A 17,244-nucleotide genomic window follows, 5' to 3' on the forward strand; every position below is an offset into this window, starting at 1 on the left:
GTGTGTGTGTGTGTGTGTGTGTGTGTGTATTTTATATATATGTATATTACATATATACACCCACACCCCAATGTTTATAGCAGCAGTGTCCACAATAGCCAAACTATGGAAAGAGCCAGGATGTCCATCAACATATGAATGGATAAAGAAGATGTGGTATATATAGGCAATGGGCTTTATAAACTCCAGCTTGAAAACACTATTGCAGAAGCATCTGCCACATGCACTGCTTTGGCTTCAACTAGTTCTTGTTTTATTTTAAAATTCTTGTTGGGTAGAAACAAGAGTCATAAAGGACTTCTCAGTGAGTGAATTTTATTGTATGATCTTAAGGTTCTAATGTGAGTACATGACTTTTCTTAAATGAGAATACATACATAGAGAACACCACATGTATGACCAAGCTTGGCATTTAACTTTCTTTTACTGGCAATAAGAGAATTACAATTTTAGGAAGAGGGCAATGTGTTGGTGCCCAGTCTGGAGGATGGCATAAGCCTGTATGAGCTGAGAGCTGACTTGAACCTAGCTAGAGGTGGGCATTTCTTCAAGGGTGGCATGAGGCAGCATAATCATGACTGTGAAACAGAGTTACTGTTTAAAAGAGCTGAATCAGGGGGAGCAGGGGTGGCTCAGTAGGTTAAGCATCTGCCTTCGGCTCAGGTCATGATCCCAGGGTCCTGGGATTGATCCTGCATTGGACTACCTGCTCAGTGGGGAGTCTGCTTCTCTCTCTCTCCCTCTCCATCTGTCCCTCCCGCCTCCAAAGTGCTCTCTCTCTCTCTCAAATAAATAAATAAAATCTTTAAAAAAGGGTTAATTCAGAGAATCAAATTCAGAGTGCTAAATAAAAAAATATTCTGCACTTGTTAAAGACAGTAATGAAGATTTCATTCAAGTGACTCCTGAAATGGAATTTTGCAGTAGAGAGAGATTGACCTCAACGCCAAATACAAGGAAAAATAGTAATTTACAGTTAAGGGGCACGGTAGGGGTCTGTAGATGGAAAACTACTAAAAAAGAATTTCAGAAATAAGGGGAGATTCTGGCTAAAACAGGTTGGACAGGATTCTAGCTGAAGGCAGGCTAGAGGGGTCAGATATCACCTGGGGGAGAGTGGAAAATGACGAATATGAAAATGTATTGTGGATGATCAGATATATAGGGTGGGAGATTCTTGCTAAACTGACTTAGCAGGATTCTTGCTCTTGAGGAGAAGGCCCAGGACAGGGTCATGTCCAAAAGGGCTCAGATGAGCCTAACTAAAGTGTGGTTAAGGAAAGTCTTTGTTAAGAGCAGGCTCTAAGCATGCAAAGACAACAACAAAACATTTTATAAAACCTAAGTCTGCATTCAGGAACATCATCAATTCAGAGGTGAAGAGTGATTGAGGACAAGACTGTATACACGTAGAATCGTTGGTGGAATGTCCTTTATATGTGATGCCCCCTGTCTGTCATGAAGGTAGAAGAGAGGGCAACTTGGAGGAGGAATATAGGACCGAGCATATTGATGAGTCACTCCTAAAATGGGGATCCATAAACCAAATATCTTGATAAAGATGAAAAGAGTAAGTGAAAACTGCAACTGTGCTCTCAAATACGAGACTTTTAGCATCTTATCAACTATCATTAGTCCTGTTTAGCTGGTTTTTTTTTTTTTTTTTGGTCCATTTTTTTAAAGACTTTATTTATTTATTTGATAGAGAGAGAGAGCGCACAAGCAGGGGGAGTGGCAGGCAGAGGGAGAGGGAGAAGCAGGTTCCACGCTGAGCAAGGAGCCTGATGAGGGGCTCGATCCCAGGATCCTGGGATCATGACCTGAGCCGAAGGCAGATGTTTAACCGAATGAGCCACCAAGGTGCCCCTTTTTGATCCATTTTTAAAGCTATTTTAGTTGTGTTTTATGGTACCACTCCTGAATTATTCTTTTTTTCAATTTTTTTTAAAGATTTAATTTATTTATTTGACAGACAGAGAGAGAGCACAAGTTGGGGAGCAGCAGGCATAGGGAGAAGCAGGCTTCCCACTAAGCTGGGAGTCCGACTCTGGGCTCAGTCCCAGGACCCTGGGATCATGACCCAAGCCGAAGGAAGACACTTAACTGACTGAGCCACCCAGGTGTCCCCTGAATCATTCTTTTAACCTATTTCTTTGTGAGGATTCACAAAAATGATCATGACTTCTCTAATATTAACTAAATTCACAGTTTTTTAAATAAAACTTTTCTAGGTGCTTTCATGTACTTTATCTTATCTGATCCTTGAAATAGTCATGAATGTGGTGTGTGTATGTGTCTTTATGCATTAATGTCCTTTCTCTCAGATTGAAGAAACAGAAACACAGAGAGGTTAATCAGCATGGCCATGGTCACACAGTTTGGAAGTAGCAGAGCTGGGGACTTAAACTTAAGACTTCTTAATCCAAATTCTGGGCCTTAAGAACAATGTTTATATTGGATTATTATACACATAAGGAGAAAGTTAAACTTAATGTGTTAGGGTTGTGTCACAAAATAATAACAGATAGAAAGGCTTCAGTGATCGTCCTACCTATTTACTAAAAAGATAATATAAATGTTTATTTCTTTGATGCTGAAGAACCAAAATCTGTTCCTGTTAGTGCCTGCTTCATTGGCAAATGACGGGAATACAAGTGCATCTGTGTTTGCAAAAGCATTTTCATCAAGCCACATGGAGAGCCCCTGGGAGGATCAGTACACATGAAATCATTTAGGGTCAGTTTTGATTAGTTTGGGTAGTTGGAGCTCAGGCTATGGAAGCCATGGTAGAGGACAAAGACAAAGCCCCTGGTAGATCAGTGGGCTTAATCTGCTTTAGGGCCAAGGACTGTCTTCCTGATCCTGTACTGCTGACTAGAAGACAAACCATACCAGAGAACTCTAGCTGATAGTTTGGTTCATTTATTCATATACTGTCTAGTTCATGCTAAGTACCATGCTACTTACAGGGGATTCTAAGAGAAACAACAATGTGTTCCTGTCTTTTTAAAAAACTTATCATTTCTTGTTTAGCGGTTTAAAAATGCTTGAAATATCATGAAACTAAACAGAAGTCTGAAATGACTGGTATGTAGGACAGCAGGGTATAGAAAAACAGCTCAACACAGTAGTCAGAACCCAGATTGTGGAGTCAGACTGTCAATGTTCAAATGTTACATCTGTAACTTACAAGCTGTGTAATTTTAGCCAAGATAGTCAACTTTTCTTTGTTTCCGCATCTGTAAAATGGGCATGAACTTAAGGTAAATTCAGGGGCCAGTTTGAGGATGAATATTTTTAAAGGGCTTGGCACAAAGGAAGCAGCAAGGAAGGTTTTGTTAAATAAATAAAAAACGGGAATCAGGAAAAGCAAGAAATAAGATTGGACAGGCAATAAAAATGAACATGTGTTGAGTGTTTGTAAATGCCAGGTACTGCATGGTACTTAACTTTGAACTGTTACAATCACATGAGTCAGTAGGTTTATGATCTCCATAATGCAGAACTTCTCGATCTTGACACTTTTAACATTTGAGAATGAATAATTCTTTATAGTGGGGGGCTGTCCTGTGCATTGTAGGATGCTTAGCAGGATCCCTGGCCTTTATCCATTAGATGTCAATGGCACTTCTCCCCACCAGCTTTGAAATTCAAAAATGTCTCCAGACATTGACAAATGTCCCTGGGATGCATGATCACCCCAGATTGAGAATCACTGCTAGAATCAGGAAAATGAGTCTGAGTGAGGCCAAGCAATTTTTCCAAGGTTACACAGCAAATGATGGTAAAACAGCAATGGCAAATTAGCCTGGATGACCCCTATAAAGACAAGGGTATAATGAATAATGTCTTATAAAGATGAGGACATAATGAATAAGGTTTAATAAAGTTTCTAGTCTCAGGTTGTGAAATCCATATTATAGTGATAAACTTGATTATTCATTGGGCAATAGGATTAATTTGATCAGATCTGTGTTTGGTATTATGGCACATAGATTGAAGGAAGGAAGAACTGAAAAGTGAGAAGTTATACAAGCATTCAGATGAGGCATGATGAGGACTTAAACTCAGGCTAGATAGAACAAAAGAAACAACGAATAAAAACAACTGCACAGTACAATCTGTTGAAACTCTTTATTATTATATTCAGCCTATGTGAAAGATTCCAAATGCCTTTCTGAATTTACTTTAGTAGCCTCATCACGAGATAAATATAAGAAACCATTATTGAGGTCCACATTATAGAGAAAGTGGCTCTGGCCCTGGCATATTAATTATAAACACACAGGGTCATACAAATGGTTAGTGGTTCCTAATCCTTCAATTTAATCCCTGGAAAGCCCTGTCTTCTCACATTCCTTCTAATCTAAAAAAAATCTCCCATTACTGACTGCAAGAGAATGGATATTTACAAAGCTAATCAATACCACCTTAATATATCTGCTTCAATCTACTTTCCTTAATGACATGGCACTACCCCAAATAGCCTTTTCAAATAGGCAAGGTTTAGATCCTCTCAACTATAAGTCTAATATTAATCCTTTCTTCTTTACATTCATCTCCCTGCCTGTCTCCCTCCCTCTCCCTGTCTCATCATCTTTTTTTCCTGTCCTTCTTCTCTCAGTGTGATACAGACTTTACAAAGTACAATGAACTTAATAACCATAATAATAGGATCAACAAAAAATAGCTAATACTTACTGAATATTTGCTATGTGCCCAGCACAATTTTAAGCTCCCTGCATTTATTAAATCATTTAATCCTCACCACAACCTTAGGAGGAGGATATGATTCCTATCCCCATTATACAGATGAAGAGCCAGACATACTTCCTCCCAGCAATATCAGAATCCAATGAGCTAATGGATGCACTAGCAAGCTGTAAAATGGGACAGATTTGAGCTGCTGTTATTAATTCATTTTCTGACTTCATTATCCAACAAAGTGAAATCTGACAACTCTACTTAACCTAGACCCTTAAAACCTACAAACAATAATTGGAATGGAGAGCAGATGCTTGCTATTTAACAAGGCTTGTTCTAACAAATAACAAAAGCTCTATGGTTCCTGTTTACTTAGTTGGAAATGAATTTCTGTTCACTGTAAATCAGGTCAAGCATAATTAGGATTAAGAATAACTGGAATTGAAAAATGATTAAACATAAGTGTCATCTATCTGGCCAATATATCTGTATTAAAAGAATTAACCTGAATGACTAAAATGCATTGAACTTGTGTATTTGATTTCTGTTCTCCACTCAAAATACTGAGGGACGGGCTCAATGAGAAATAGACTCTTTATAAGAGGCTAATTTTGTCATCCCACCAGACCTTATCACAGCTATTGAGGCCAAGTAGAGAAATGGAGCTAAGAGGAATATGCTGTGATGTAAAAGTCGGATATTCTCTTAAAAGCCTAAAATATTTCACACACACCCATGTCTCGTCACACATTTATCACTACTCTCATAAGTATCATCTCTAAACTTAGTGATTTTTTTCCCATTGCATCCAAGTTGGAATGTGTGTATAAAGTGGTTCGCCCAAAATTACTAAAGAACTCATGATGGTCAGATATAGGGTCTCACCTCTGTCTTCACCCTTTCCACCATTCCTCATCACCTTCCCTTGAACCTCTTTCATTTTTCTCTTCTTCACTGCAAAATTTTGTTTCTTTAGAATATTCAGTTTAGATTGTTCATCTCAACCTTTTCCCTCTTCCCTCTCTTCCCCTCCCCTTCTCTTCTCTCTCCTTCCTTCTTTCTCTCTTGCCCTCTCTCCCCACTCTCCCTCTCTCTGCCTCTGTTTCTCTTCTTTTTATTCTTTCTCATGGACTCAAATGCTCTATTTGCCTAGATGATGTTCTGACTCAAATGCTATATCTGTCTTTATGAAAGTTCTAATGGACTTTAAAATAAAGGATGGCTCCCTGTCTCGGCTAAACTATACTTTGATTTCTCTGGCTGCAATCAGAACAACATTTCAGGGCATCAATAGATGAAATCCAGTGAAATGTTCTTACTTTCCCTCAATGTCCCATAAAACAAATGCCAAGAAATGCTGCATTCAGGTCTTTGTCAAAGGTGAGATGTGTCAGTGTTCTACGAAGTCCTGGCAGGGCTAGCTTAGTGAAAAGAGTGGATATAGAAGGATCTTTCTAGTAGTCTAAAGACAGGTTCCTTTGGGCAACTCTTTCATCAAGGAGAAGGGGTTGTTCAGATTCCTTTCATTATCCTCCTTCTGCAGAAATTAAGAAACATCCAAGCATAATTTTGTTTTGCTTTATTCAATATTCAAAGGGACATATTTGCCTACAAGTTATTTATTTAGGCATAAACATAAAAAGATAAACAAGCATGATTTCTAAGTAAAATGGCTTTCAATAGGAGATTAGCAGATGTGTTGTGTAATCACTTAATGTAGAGAACAGCCTACCTTTTTGGAAAGGGCAAGCACATAGTGTCAATCTCTTACTTAACAAAAATAGAAAATAGCCACCACTTGTTAATTTCATTTGCTTTCCATGAAAAGGAAAAATTGCTACCTGGTGGTATAATGGAGAAGATTCTCCCAAGGGTTGCTCTTTAACACCATGATGTTTGAGCTCCAGATATATTTCCACTCAGCTAGGGAATGCCAGAAAGATGGCGGGCAGATTTCTTAAACAAGTTATGTCCAAAACTAAATTGACTAATTTAGCCTCAAAATCTGGTCAACAACTATATTTCCAATCTCAAATTATATAGACTACATCAATTTAATCACTCAAACTAGAAACTTCAGAGTCCATTTTCTCTTCTCTTTCTTTACCCCACATAAGCAGTTAGTCCTCAAATCCTGTTGTCATGCAGTAGTTATTGAACACTGAGTATGTGGAAGTCAGAAAGACATCCTCCTTTTCCACTGTCACTGCCATGGCCTTAGCTGCCTCTCCTGTGAGCTATTGCTGTAGTCACCCTACTGTTATGCTGGCATTCGGTTTCTCTCTTTTCCAATTTTATCTTGCATCGCTTTCCTTTCTACTTCTGTACCCTTAGCTCTTCCTATTGCCTTCTTTGAATATTTTTAGTCAACCTTTCTACCTTCTAGACCTCTGTACACTTTATTCTTACTTCCCCTCAACTCCTGCATGATTTCATGCCTTAATGTAGACGTCACTTTTTTTCTTGTTAATTGTCCTTCACTAACCACTCTGTCCTGAAAAACCCAAAATAAAATAAATCTGAAAATCCACAGAAGCTGGGTTAGGAAGTCTTCCTAATGTGTTCCAAAGGGCTTTCTCTCTCGCTCTCGTACTCATCTCACATAGTACTGTCACTGTTGGCTGGACGCGTGTATATATCACATTAACTGAGGAAGTAAATGAGGATAGACATCATTGTTCTTGTTTCACAGTACTTAGACCAGAACTGTGCTCAATAAACGTTTATTGAACAAACTGATAGATGTCACTCTTTCCCTCATTTATTATTTCACATTTTTACTTATTCATTCAGCAAACTTATATAGCGTACTATTGTTTAAGACACTGTAATAGGTGCTAGGTGCTAAAAGTTCCTGGTTTGTCATTTGCTGTGAGTTCACTTCAAGCTTCATCTAAAAAATAAGGCTTTCCACAATTTGATTCCTACTTGTCTTTCAAGCATCATTCCCTCTTTCTTCCATAAGCACTGTCCATAAACCCTGTCATATCACTTACCATTCATACTTATCAGTCTTCTCACTACTCAAATGTTCCATGGATATTCATAACAATGTGATTTTGCTCTTTCTCCTTGTTCAACATTAAACACACAGCAGTAAATTAATTCTTATATTAATGAATTTAATAAATACTTATTGCTTATTAACTGGATATATGCTAGTTACTATGTTATGTGCTGTGGATATATGGCTTGATACGTCATAGCGTTTCCTCTTTTGAAACTTATTCTCATAATTTTGAACTTTTTTCCCCTTGTCATGTTTCTCAGTTCACCTTTTCCACAAAACCTTTCTTGATAGCCTAGTCACATTTGAGTCTCCCTCTCCTTCTGCTCTCCCATTTTATAATATTTCCCAGTCTATTTACTACTTATTTCATTCTGTTTTGTACTTGCAGTCAGTTGTTTATATAGGTCTCTTTTATACCTCTCAAAAGACAAGGAACATACCTTATTCACTTCCTGATATAATAGTGCCAGATTCACATAGGCTTGAAATAAAGGCTAAATAAACATGGTTCATGCAAATCAGAATTACCCCAAATAACAATTGCTTGACCAAAAAAAAAGTTGCCTGAGAGTTTTTTCCTTTTGAACAGAACAAAGCAAAGAAGTTTACTATATCCTGGCTAACTTGTTGCAGTATAAACTCTACTCTGTCTTGTTCGTATTTGCATTCTTAGTACATAGCACAGTGCCTGAACATACTAGGTACTCAAAAAATAGTTACTTCATGGGGCGCCTGGGTGGCTCAGTTTTTAAAGCGTCTGCCTTGGGCTCAAGTCATGAGGGTTCAAGCCCCGTGTCGGGCTCCCTGCTTGGCGGGAAGCCTGGTTCTCCCTCTCCCACTCCCCCTGCTTGTGTTCCTTCTCTCTGTCAAATAAATAAATAAAAGCTTTTAAAAAAATAGTTTCTTCATGAGTAAACAAACCAATTAACTAATCATCTGCTATATAGACTAAAAAAAGTCAACTCTGAGCTTCAGTTTCCTCATCTATAAAATGATACATCAAGTCTTAATTCACAAGTTCTTTGCAGAGCTTATGCAACTAAATTAGATTCATTTGTTGAATAAAGAGCACTTATTAGCATTTGCTAACTTTAAAGCCATGTCTTGGGACTCATAACCAGAACTAAGGTCAGCATGATTTGTACACTTCTTAAGTGAGCATACTATCAGTCTTCTATACTTTCTCTTCCTTTTCCCTGCTTCAAGTAAAAGATAATTGAAAGATTGTTTCTTGTTCCCTTCTTCACTTCATAGAATTCTGAAATATGAGTCATTTTGACAAGAAAGTTTCAGTGTATTTCATAAATATGATATCTTAGGATTGGTTTGGACTATGTAGTCCTCTCATTCTTTTCTTAATGAATAGAAATATTTGTTCTTAACAATCATGACTTGATGGTCACCAAGCCTCAGATTTAATACCTGATACTGGGGAGTTTACATGTAATGATGTCTTGCCTTCCACTGTAGTAAAATTCTGCCTTTCCTGTTTTCCTATGATTCCCAAGAATTCTTCTTCCCTCTTCTGGAACTGAACTACAAAATTCTACTTCTCCTTTGACCCATCTGAACTTTCAATTTTAGGGAAGCTATTAATTCATCTTTTAGATATTTTTAATCCAGTATTTCCAGGTCCTTCAACAAGCCTCATGCTATATGGTCCATGAATCCTCTGGCATTTTTGATTGTCATCCTACTAAAGCAGATTATGTATTTTCTATATAGTATTGTATACATAATTTGCTGGGCCCAGCACAAAATGAATATGTGGGGCCCCTTTTTAAAAAAATATTCACAGGGGTGCCTGGGTGGCTCAGTCATTAAGCGTCTGCCTTGGGCTCAGGTCATGATCCCAGGGTCCTGGGATGGAGCCCCGCCTCGGGCTCCCTGCTCAGCAGGAAGCCTGCTTCTCCCTCTCCCACTCCCTCTGCTTGTGCGTCCTCTCTCGCTGTGTCTCTCTCTGTCAAATAAATAAATTTAATTTAAAACAATATTCACAATTTCAAGACAGCAACAGTAGAGGTTTAAACCAGATGCGGAGACCTTCTAGGTATAGGGCAACTGCACGGGTTGCATCCTGATAAAGCCTGCCCTGATTCTATGGAGAAATTTCATTTACACAGCCTTCTATATGACACCTTAAAAAGGGTTAGGGACCCCATTGTATAGTCACACTGCACACTGTTATTTTCCTTTGTATATGGTGACAAATTCTAGTTAGTTCAGGGCAATCCTGATTTATATCTGTTGTCAAACTGTAAGTATTAATAGTATTTCTTTGCAATATCAAAGTGTACGCAAAGCTAAGTTATGTAGATACCCTACCTCTGAAAGCAGTAATCAAATCTATATTGTCTGCACCTGTATTCCCAAGGCCTTCATAGCACCTAGGGAAAATAATTGCTTAACAAATATTAAGCAATATTGATGACAATGTGAGATCTTGGGAAGAAAAGTTTGACACATCACCAACGAACACAAAATTTCACCATTCTTTAATAAAAATTTGTGTCATAATGTTCTATATCAACATTTATATCTATGCACAAATACTTGTTTCCCTTCCTGTACTTTCAGTTCAGCTATATACTCCCACTCTTAAGGGTTTCCTGGACTCTACCAGGTAGAGTGATCATTTCTGATCTTTTGTTCTACTTTTCTGCAACTTGTTGTTCTTATCTATTTAATAACAGTTACTACAATTGAATTATAAATGTTTGTCTATGAGCCTAATTCCACAATTAGATATAAGACCCTATTAGACAGAAACTTTATTAATGATAGCCGTAAAAGCCACTGGGGATTCTTACCATATGTTTATGGAATAAGTAAGTGGAAGCAAGAGACGTAGGTAACAGTTTTAGTTTTAATTTCTAAGAAGAAAGTCTATCTTCATAATTCCTGTATAATGTACATATACATTTACATATAATTCAGTGGTTTTCCAAAATGCTCTCTTCTGCATGTTGGAGAAAATTGCACTACAGCAATGTAGGAATCAAGTTTGAATAGAATCTTCTTATCAGACTACAAGTATTCTCATAATTATCAGTCATGGTACAGAGGCAGAGAAAAGAGCACACAAACTGGAACTCATGGGCCAAAGTTCAAAGGCAAATCACTCTGGTTTTAGGGGAATATTAGCATAGTGTCCAACACATAGTGGGCACTGAGCGAGTCACATGTCCCCCATTTGATTTAATTTGATGCTGTCATTTGATTCCAACAGTAAATCAATCTAATATTTGCTGAGCATTGGTTCTGTGGACAATGCACGGCAGTATATATGGAGTAAACATATTTCCAGAACAGGCTTTAACACTAGACTGGTTGAATCACCTTGGGCAACTCATTTAGCTTCTTTGGGCTTGTGTTTTTTATCTATAAAATTATATATCAGATTATTTAAAACATGTATTACTTTCAAGCTCAAAGATTTTTCTGATAATGTGGGTTTAGTGCTTTTGTTGTCTTTAGGGTATACACTGGAGGTCTATATGATTTGATAATATAGGGCTTTGAAAGTCAGGAAAAAGAGTTAATCATAATACAGAAGGCAAATAGATTCATTCATATATGGGACTTTGTAAATATAATAGGTAGCATTAGAAATAAGTGAGAAATGGTGAAATGGTGAAATATAACTAAATTGTACTAGAACAATTGGCTTACCTACAGAAAAAATATTGGTATCCTATCCCACACTCTATACAAAAATTCTAGATTGATTAAAGAAAAAGACATAATAAGCAAAACTTTAAAACTTTTGAAAGAGAATGTAGGAGACTGTAATGATGTACTAATGGGAAAAGGTTTCTTTTTTTTTTTTTTTAAGATTTTACTTATTTATGAGAGAGAGGGAGAGAGCACATGAGAGAGAGCAGGAGAGGGAGAGAAAGAAGCAGACTCCCTGTTGAGCAGGGAGCCCAACTCAGGACTTGATCCCAGGACCTCAGGATCATGATCTAACGCAGACATTTAACTCAGCCACCCAGGCACCCCAAAAAGGATTTCTTAAAGGAGGTCAAAAGAAAAGTGACAAACCACAAATGAAGGTATTGGTAAATTGATCCTATAAACAAAGTTAAGAAAAATCATACACTGGGAGAAGATATTTGCAATGCATGCAACAATAAAAGATTAGTATTCATTACCTATAAAGAAAATCCAGAAATCAGTAAGTAAAAGACAACCCATTAGATACATGGATAAAGGGTATGAACAGTAGGTATAAGCTGAAAGACTGTAGAAAAGCTGTAAAATTAAAAGTCTACTGATTGCATTCCAATGTAAGAAGTCTAGGTAGCCTCACCAGTTCTTTGGGAGGAAGTTGTTTAAGTGCTGAGTTATTTTAGATAAAAATTGCTGAAATATGGATAGGAATTTAACAGATCAAAATTTTAACAGTAGAGCATCTAAGGCATAGAGTCATAGAGGTACTCAGTGGTTTCTGAAATGGATCACTATAACAGAGAAAGCTTGTGGTAGCAAAAAAGGTAGAATGCAAATGGCTAAAAAAAATCTCAGTTAACTGTATGCATCATTTGCCATTGTTCTGACATGAATCTCTTTATTTCATGACTGCCATGAATTTGTATTCTAGGACCTTATCTCACTAACCATTTTGCCTATTCCCTGGGCATAATATTTCCAATACAGCTCTTCCCCAGTGGCTCTAATTGTATTACTTGGTACTTCCTTCCCCGGACTGCTAGAATTTATTACACACACACACACATACACACACGCACACACACACACATATCTATATACATATAGATATCTGTTCAGAATTCCCCCTCTCTTGTGACTTACTATTCTTCCTACCTTCTTCATCTCCCACCTAACACCTAATACCAGTTTTAGTTAATTTCTGGCCTCTTCAGCCACAGCTTCAGACCTGGGCCATGAGTTCTTAAGCCTAGGACCTAAAATACATAGTGCAGTTTGGGAAAACATAAGACTCACAGGCTGGTTGGAATAGCTTAGATCCATACAAGGACATCTTCTTGAAAGGTATGTTGGGGTTACTTAATAGTAAACTAACGGTTTTATAAAAACTTGTTCTACCATGAAATAATAGCTTTGGTTGAATCGTTTGTTTTTGACAACTGATTGTTTCACTCTTGTGTTTCAAATTCAGCCATTACTTCTGGCTGATTTTTTTTTTTTCTTCTTTTCTCTACTTGACTAAGAAAACAAGATTTCTTTCTGTCCTTCAGAATTTATCTTATTCTTTGTGACCCCTCTGCTTTCTTTGATAAATCAGATAGTTACATCACTTGCTTTTGTCTCTACCACCAAGATGCTTTCTGTATCCCCACTGACAAGATTTTTCTTTTTTTTAGGTTGATGAGCTGTTGCTATGGGAAAATGTTTTGCTTTCGTGACACGAACATGTATTCTTGGGTATGCAAATGGAATTAAGCTTGCTAGGCTGAATAAGGACTGGTTCTAAAACAGTGGAAAAATAAACTAGAATTTATATGAGGTATTACAGGTTTGGAGTCCTAGAGACCTAGATGGCTTAGTCATCAATGGGAAATTAGAGAAGTTAAATAATCTTTCTGAATTTTAGTTTCATCACTTATATAGAGACAATATTGTCACATTTCCTTAATTTTAATATCCAACATAAGACATGGCAGCAATTTAATAACAGTATCATAAAATTGATAAATATCAAATGCATCGCACATATCAATTATAAAAAAGTACAAACAAGCAGATGTTTTATATCATGAAATTTAATAATACCTTTCTTCCAAGTTCTTGTAATTAAAAAAAATTTTATTCACAGTAGGCACATCTGTAGGCATGTATGGCACATAGTAGGCATTCAAAAAATGGTAGCTATTATCATTATTTAACTGAAATATCAGTTATTGTTATTGTTTAAAATTTAATAAAAAAATTGACCTGAACTCACAAACTCTATGTCATGTCTAATGTCTTTCTAATTTTCTGCACATCCCTGTGGGTTTAGGTCTTCCCTAATAGTTTTTATCTCAAGTTCTTGCTTCTCTTGAGCTCTGACTCTTGCCTCACTTTGTTTTCTCTTATGCCTGATTTTCCCCACATTCACTCAGGTTTTTGTGTGCATGGCAGTCTCTATTGAATGTTTAGAGTAACTGGATTTTATTATCCTAACATATTGAAAATAAGTTATAATTAAACTAGTCACTGTTGTTCATAAATGCTCCTTGGCTGCCTGGACACCAGAAATTTCTTCTTAGTGATGTGCTTCCTCAGACCTTTGGATTCCTGCCATGTTGCTCTTCATTCCCTACTTTCTCCATTATGAAAACTTGGTAATTTTTTTTTATGCAGAGTACCTTTTTTCTATGTATATATTTAATTATATCCTTTTAACCTATATACTTGGACTAACCAAGTACATCCAAAAGACTAATATTCTTGGCACATACAGACTTCTCTCCTTAAACATAAGTCTGATGCTAATTATCAATATATTTCCCCAAATAGCTATCGTTCATGCAGGGTATATTTAATGTTGTCTAAAATGTTAAACCCAACTTTCCATTTGTACTCAACCTGTCTTCATACAACTGAACATGGCTGGAGGGAAACATAAAGCATATTGACTGGTCTTACTTTACATTTATGACCATGAACTTCAGAGGTGCCTTTAATGCATCTTGGAAATAATACTGTATTTCCTTTCTCTATTCACTGTCCCCATTCTCCTAAATAACTATTTCATACTTTCTTCTCTTCCTTTAACACCACAACACAAAGCTTTCTTCTTCATTCTCTCTTTTATTTCCAGCTTGGACTTTGCCCCTTGGTAATCTCATCTAGTCTCATGGCTTTTAATGTTACCTATATGCTGATACTACACATACACATGCACACACACACACACACACACACACCCCAACTCAGACAACTAGGATCATCTCCTCCCTTACCACTCTTTCCCTTAAGTTTCTCCCTATGTATCCAACTGCCCACATGATATCTCCACTTGGATGCCCGACAAGTATCTCAGGCTTATGTCCAAAATTACTGCTCCCTCATCCTCCTGTAGTATCTGCTCCATTGATCACATTCCAAATTGTAGTTGGTGGCAACTCCATTCTTTCAGTCATCCAGGCCCTAAATCCTAAAATCACTCTGATGTCTATCATATGCCCTCCCAAATAGCATACACTATTGACTTTGCCTTCAATATATTGCAAATTCAAGCACTTCATAGGGCCTTCTCTGCTACCTCTCACCATTTTTTTACCAGATTATTATAACAGCCTCTTAACTGGTCCCTTTTCCATCACCCTATGTCATCCTGTAGACTGTTCTCAATAGAATATCCAGAGGAAACCTTTTAAACTCTAAGTCAAAGCCTATCATGCCCCTCTCAAAATGCTTTGATGACTGCCCAGTTTTATAAGTGTGGATTTTCCTTCGAGTTAGGTGGCTGTGTTTAAGCCTGCACACACACCGTGGGCAATGGTACTAGCCCCATAACCATGATGTGAGTTGAGAGCTGCCTTCTGTCAGGGCCTGTCTCTCCACAATATTACGATATTGAAACCGTCCCAGGGCTCTCAGCCACAGTACACCCTAAACTGCTTCGCCCACAGAGAGGTCGACAGTAGCTAAAGCACGGCTTCTCTACAGTGTTGTTTCTTCGACTTAGAACGCTAGCTATTAGACTTCCATGCAAAACTGGGGCTGCCGTGCTAGGTTGATGAAACACATGGGCAGTCGTGTTCTGCCTTTCGCTGGGGCCTGAGTCTCACTCGCAAAAAGCTTTGGACTCCCTTGCAGTGCTCTCACGCACGCACACAACAGAATGCTTGCACCCTCAGGAGCAGCTCTTTTACCTGCAGCACAGGTTCTCAAGCGAGTTTTTCCTTCGAGTTAGGTGGCTGTGTTTAAGCCTGCACACACCCACGGGGCAACGGAACTAGCCCCATAACCATGTAGTGAGTTCAGATCTGCCTTATGTGCCAGCCTGTCTCTCCCCCGATATGATGAAATGGAAACCGTCCCCAGGCTCTCAGCCACAGTACACCCTAAACTGCTTCGCCCACAGAGAGGTCGACGGTAGCTAAAGCACGGTTTCTCTACAGTGTTGTTTCTCCGAGTTAGAAAGCTAGCTGTTAGACTTCCATGCAAAAGTGGGGCCGCAGTCCTAGCTTCATGGAGCAAGTGGGGAGTCGTGTTCTGGCTTCTTCCGGGGCCTGGGTCTCACAAGGAAAATGCTTTTGGACTCACTTGCAGTGCGCTCACGCATGCACACAGCAAAATGCGTCCACCCTGAGGCATGGCTCTTTTAGCCGAAGCAGGAATTCCCTACAGAGTTGTTCCTTTGAGTTAGGTGGTTGGCTTTAGGCCTGCAGGCACCCCCGGGGCAAGGGCACTAGCCTCATCAACCAGAGGTGACTTGAGAGCTGCCTTCCGCACCGGCCTGTTTCTCACTCCATTTCACGCCTGGGACCCTTTCCCCGGTCTCTCGTACACGAGCAGGGTCAAATTCCTCCTGCTTCAGGAACGGCAATGTTAACTCAAGCGCAGTCACTCTAGAGGATTGATTCTTGGTGTTAGTAGCCTGGGAACTAGGCATCCAGGCACACAGGGTACAGCAGTGCTAATCTCCTCAAACAAGAGGTGAGTCGACAGCAGCCTTCCTTCCAGGCCTGCTTCTCACTCCGAGTTACGTTTAGGTTCCATTTCTCATGCTTTCACAAAAACACACAACAGATGAAGTGCACGCTCAGGAAGGGCGATCTTTGCTGAGGCACGGGTTCTCTACAGTTTTGTTCCTTTGCGTTGCGTGGATGGCACTGAATACTCCACGCACACACGGGAGAGCCGATCTAGTTTCCCGAAACAAGAGTTGAGTCCATAGGGGCCTTCTGCCCATGCTTATTTCTCCCTCCGAATTCGGCTGGGACTCCTTCCCCAGGTTTGCACTCAAGCAGACTTGAAAATGCTGCCACCCTGTGGAGAGGCGAACGAGCTGAAGCTGGGGTTCTTGACCGGCTTCTTTCTGCCAAATCAGTGTGGAGCCCTTAGCATTCCTATGCACACATGGAGCCGAAGTGTTAGCTTCAGGTAACAAGAGCTGAGTCGAGAGGAGCCTTCTGGCCCGGACTCCTTCTCCCTCGGTTTCACGTAAGGAACCCGTTCCTCAGGCTCTCACCCACGGTAGCCTGGAAAGTGCTTCCTCCCTCAGAGAGGTGGATGGTAGCTAAAGCACGGTTTCTCTACCGTGTTGTTTCTTCCAGGGAGAACGCTAGCGATTAGATTTCCATGCAAAAGTAGGGCCGCAGTGCTAGCTAAATGAAACACACGGGGAGTCGTCTTCTGCCTTTTGCTGGGGCCTGAGTCTCACTCGCAGAAACTTTGGACTCCCTTGCAGTCCTCTCACGCACGCACACAACCAAATGCTTCCACCCTCAGGAGCGGCTGTTTGAGCTGAAGCACGGATTCTCTACCGTGTTTTTCCTTTGAGTTAGGTGGCTGTCTTTCAGCCTGCACACACACCCAGGGCAACGGTACTA

This window comes from Halichoerus grypus, chromosome 3 (genome assembly GCF_964656455.1).
Source record: "Halichoerus grypus chromosome 3, mHalGry1.hap1.1, whole genome shotgun sequence".
NCBI classification, from domain to species: Eukaryota; Metazoa; Chordata; class Mammalia; order Carnivora; family Phocidae; genus Halichoerus; species Halichoerus grypus.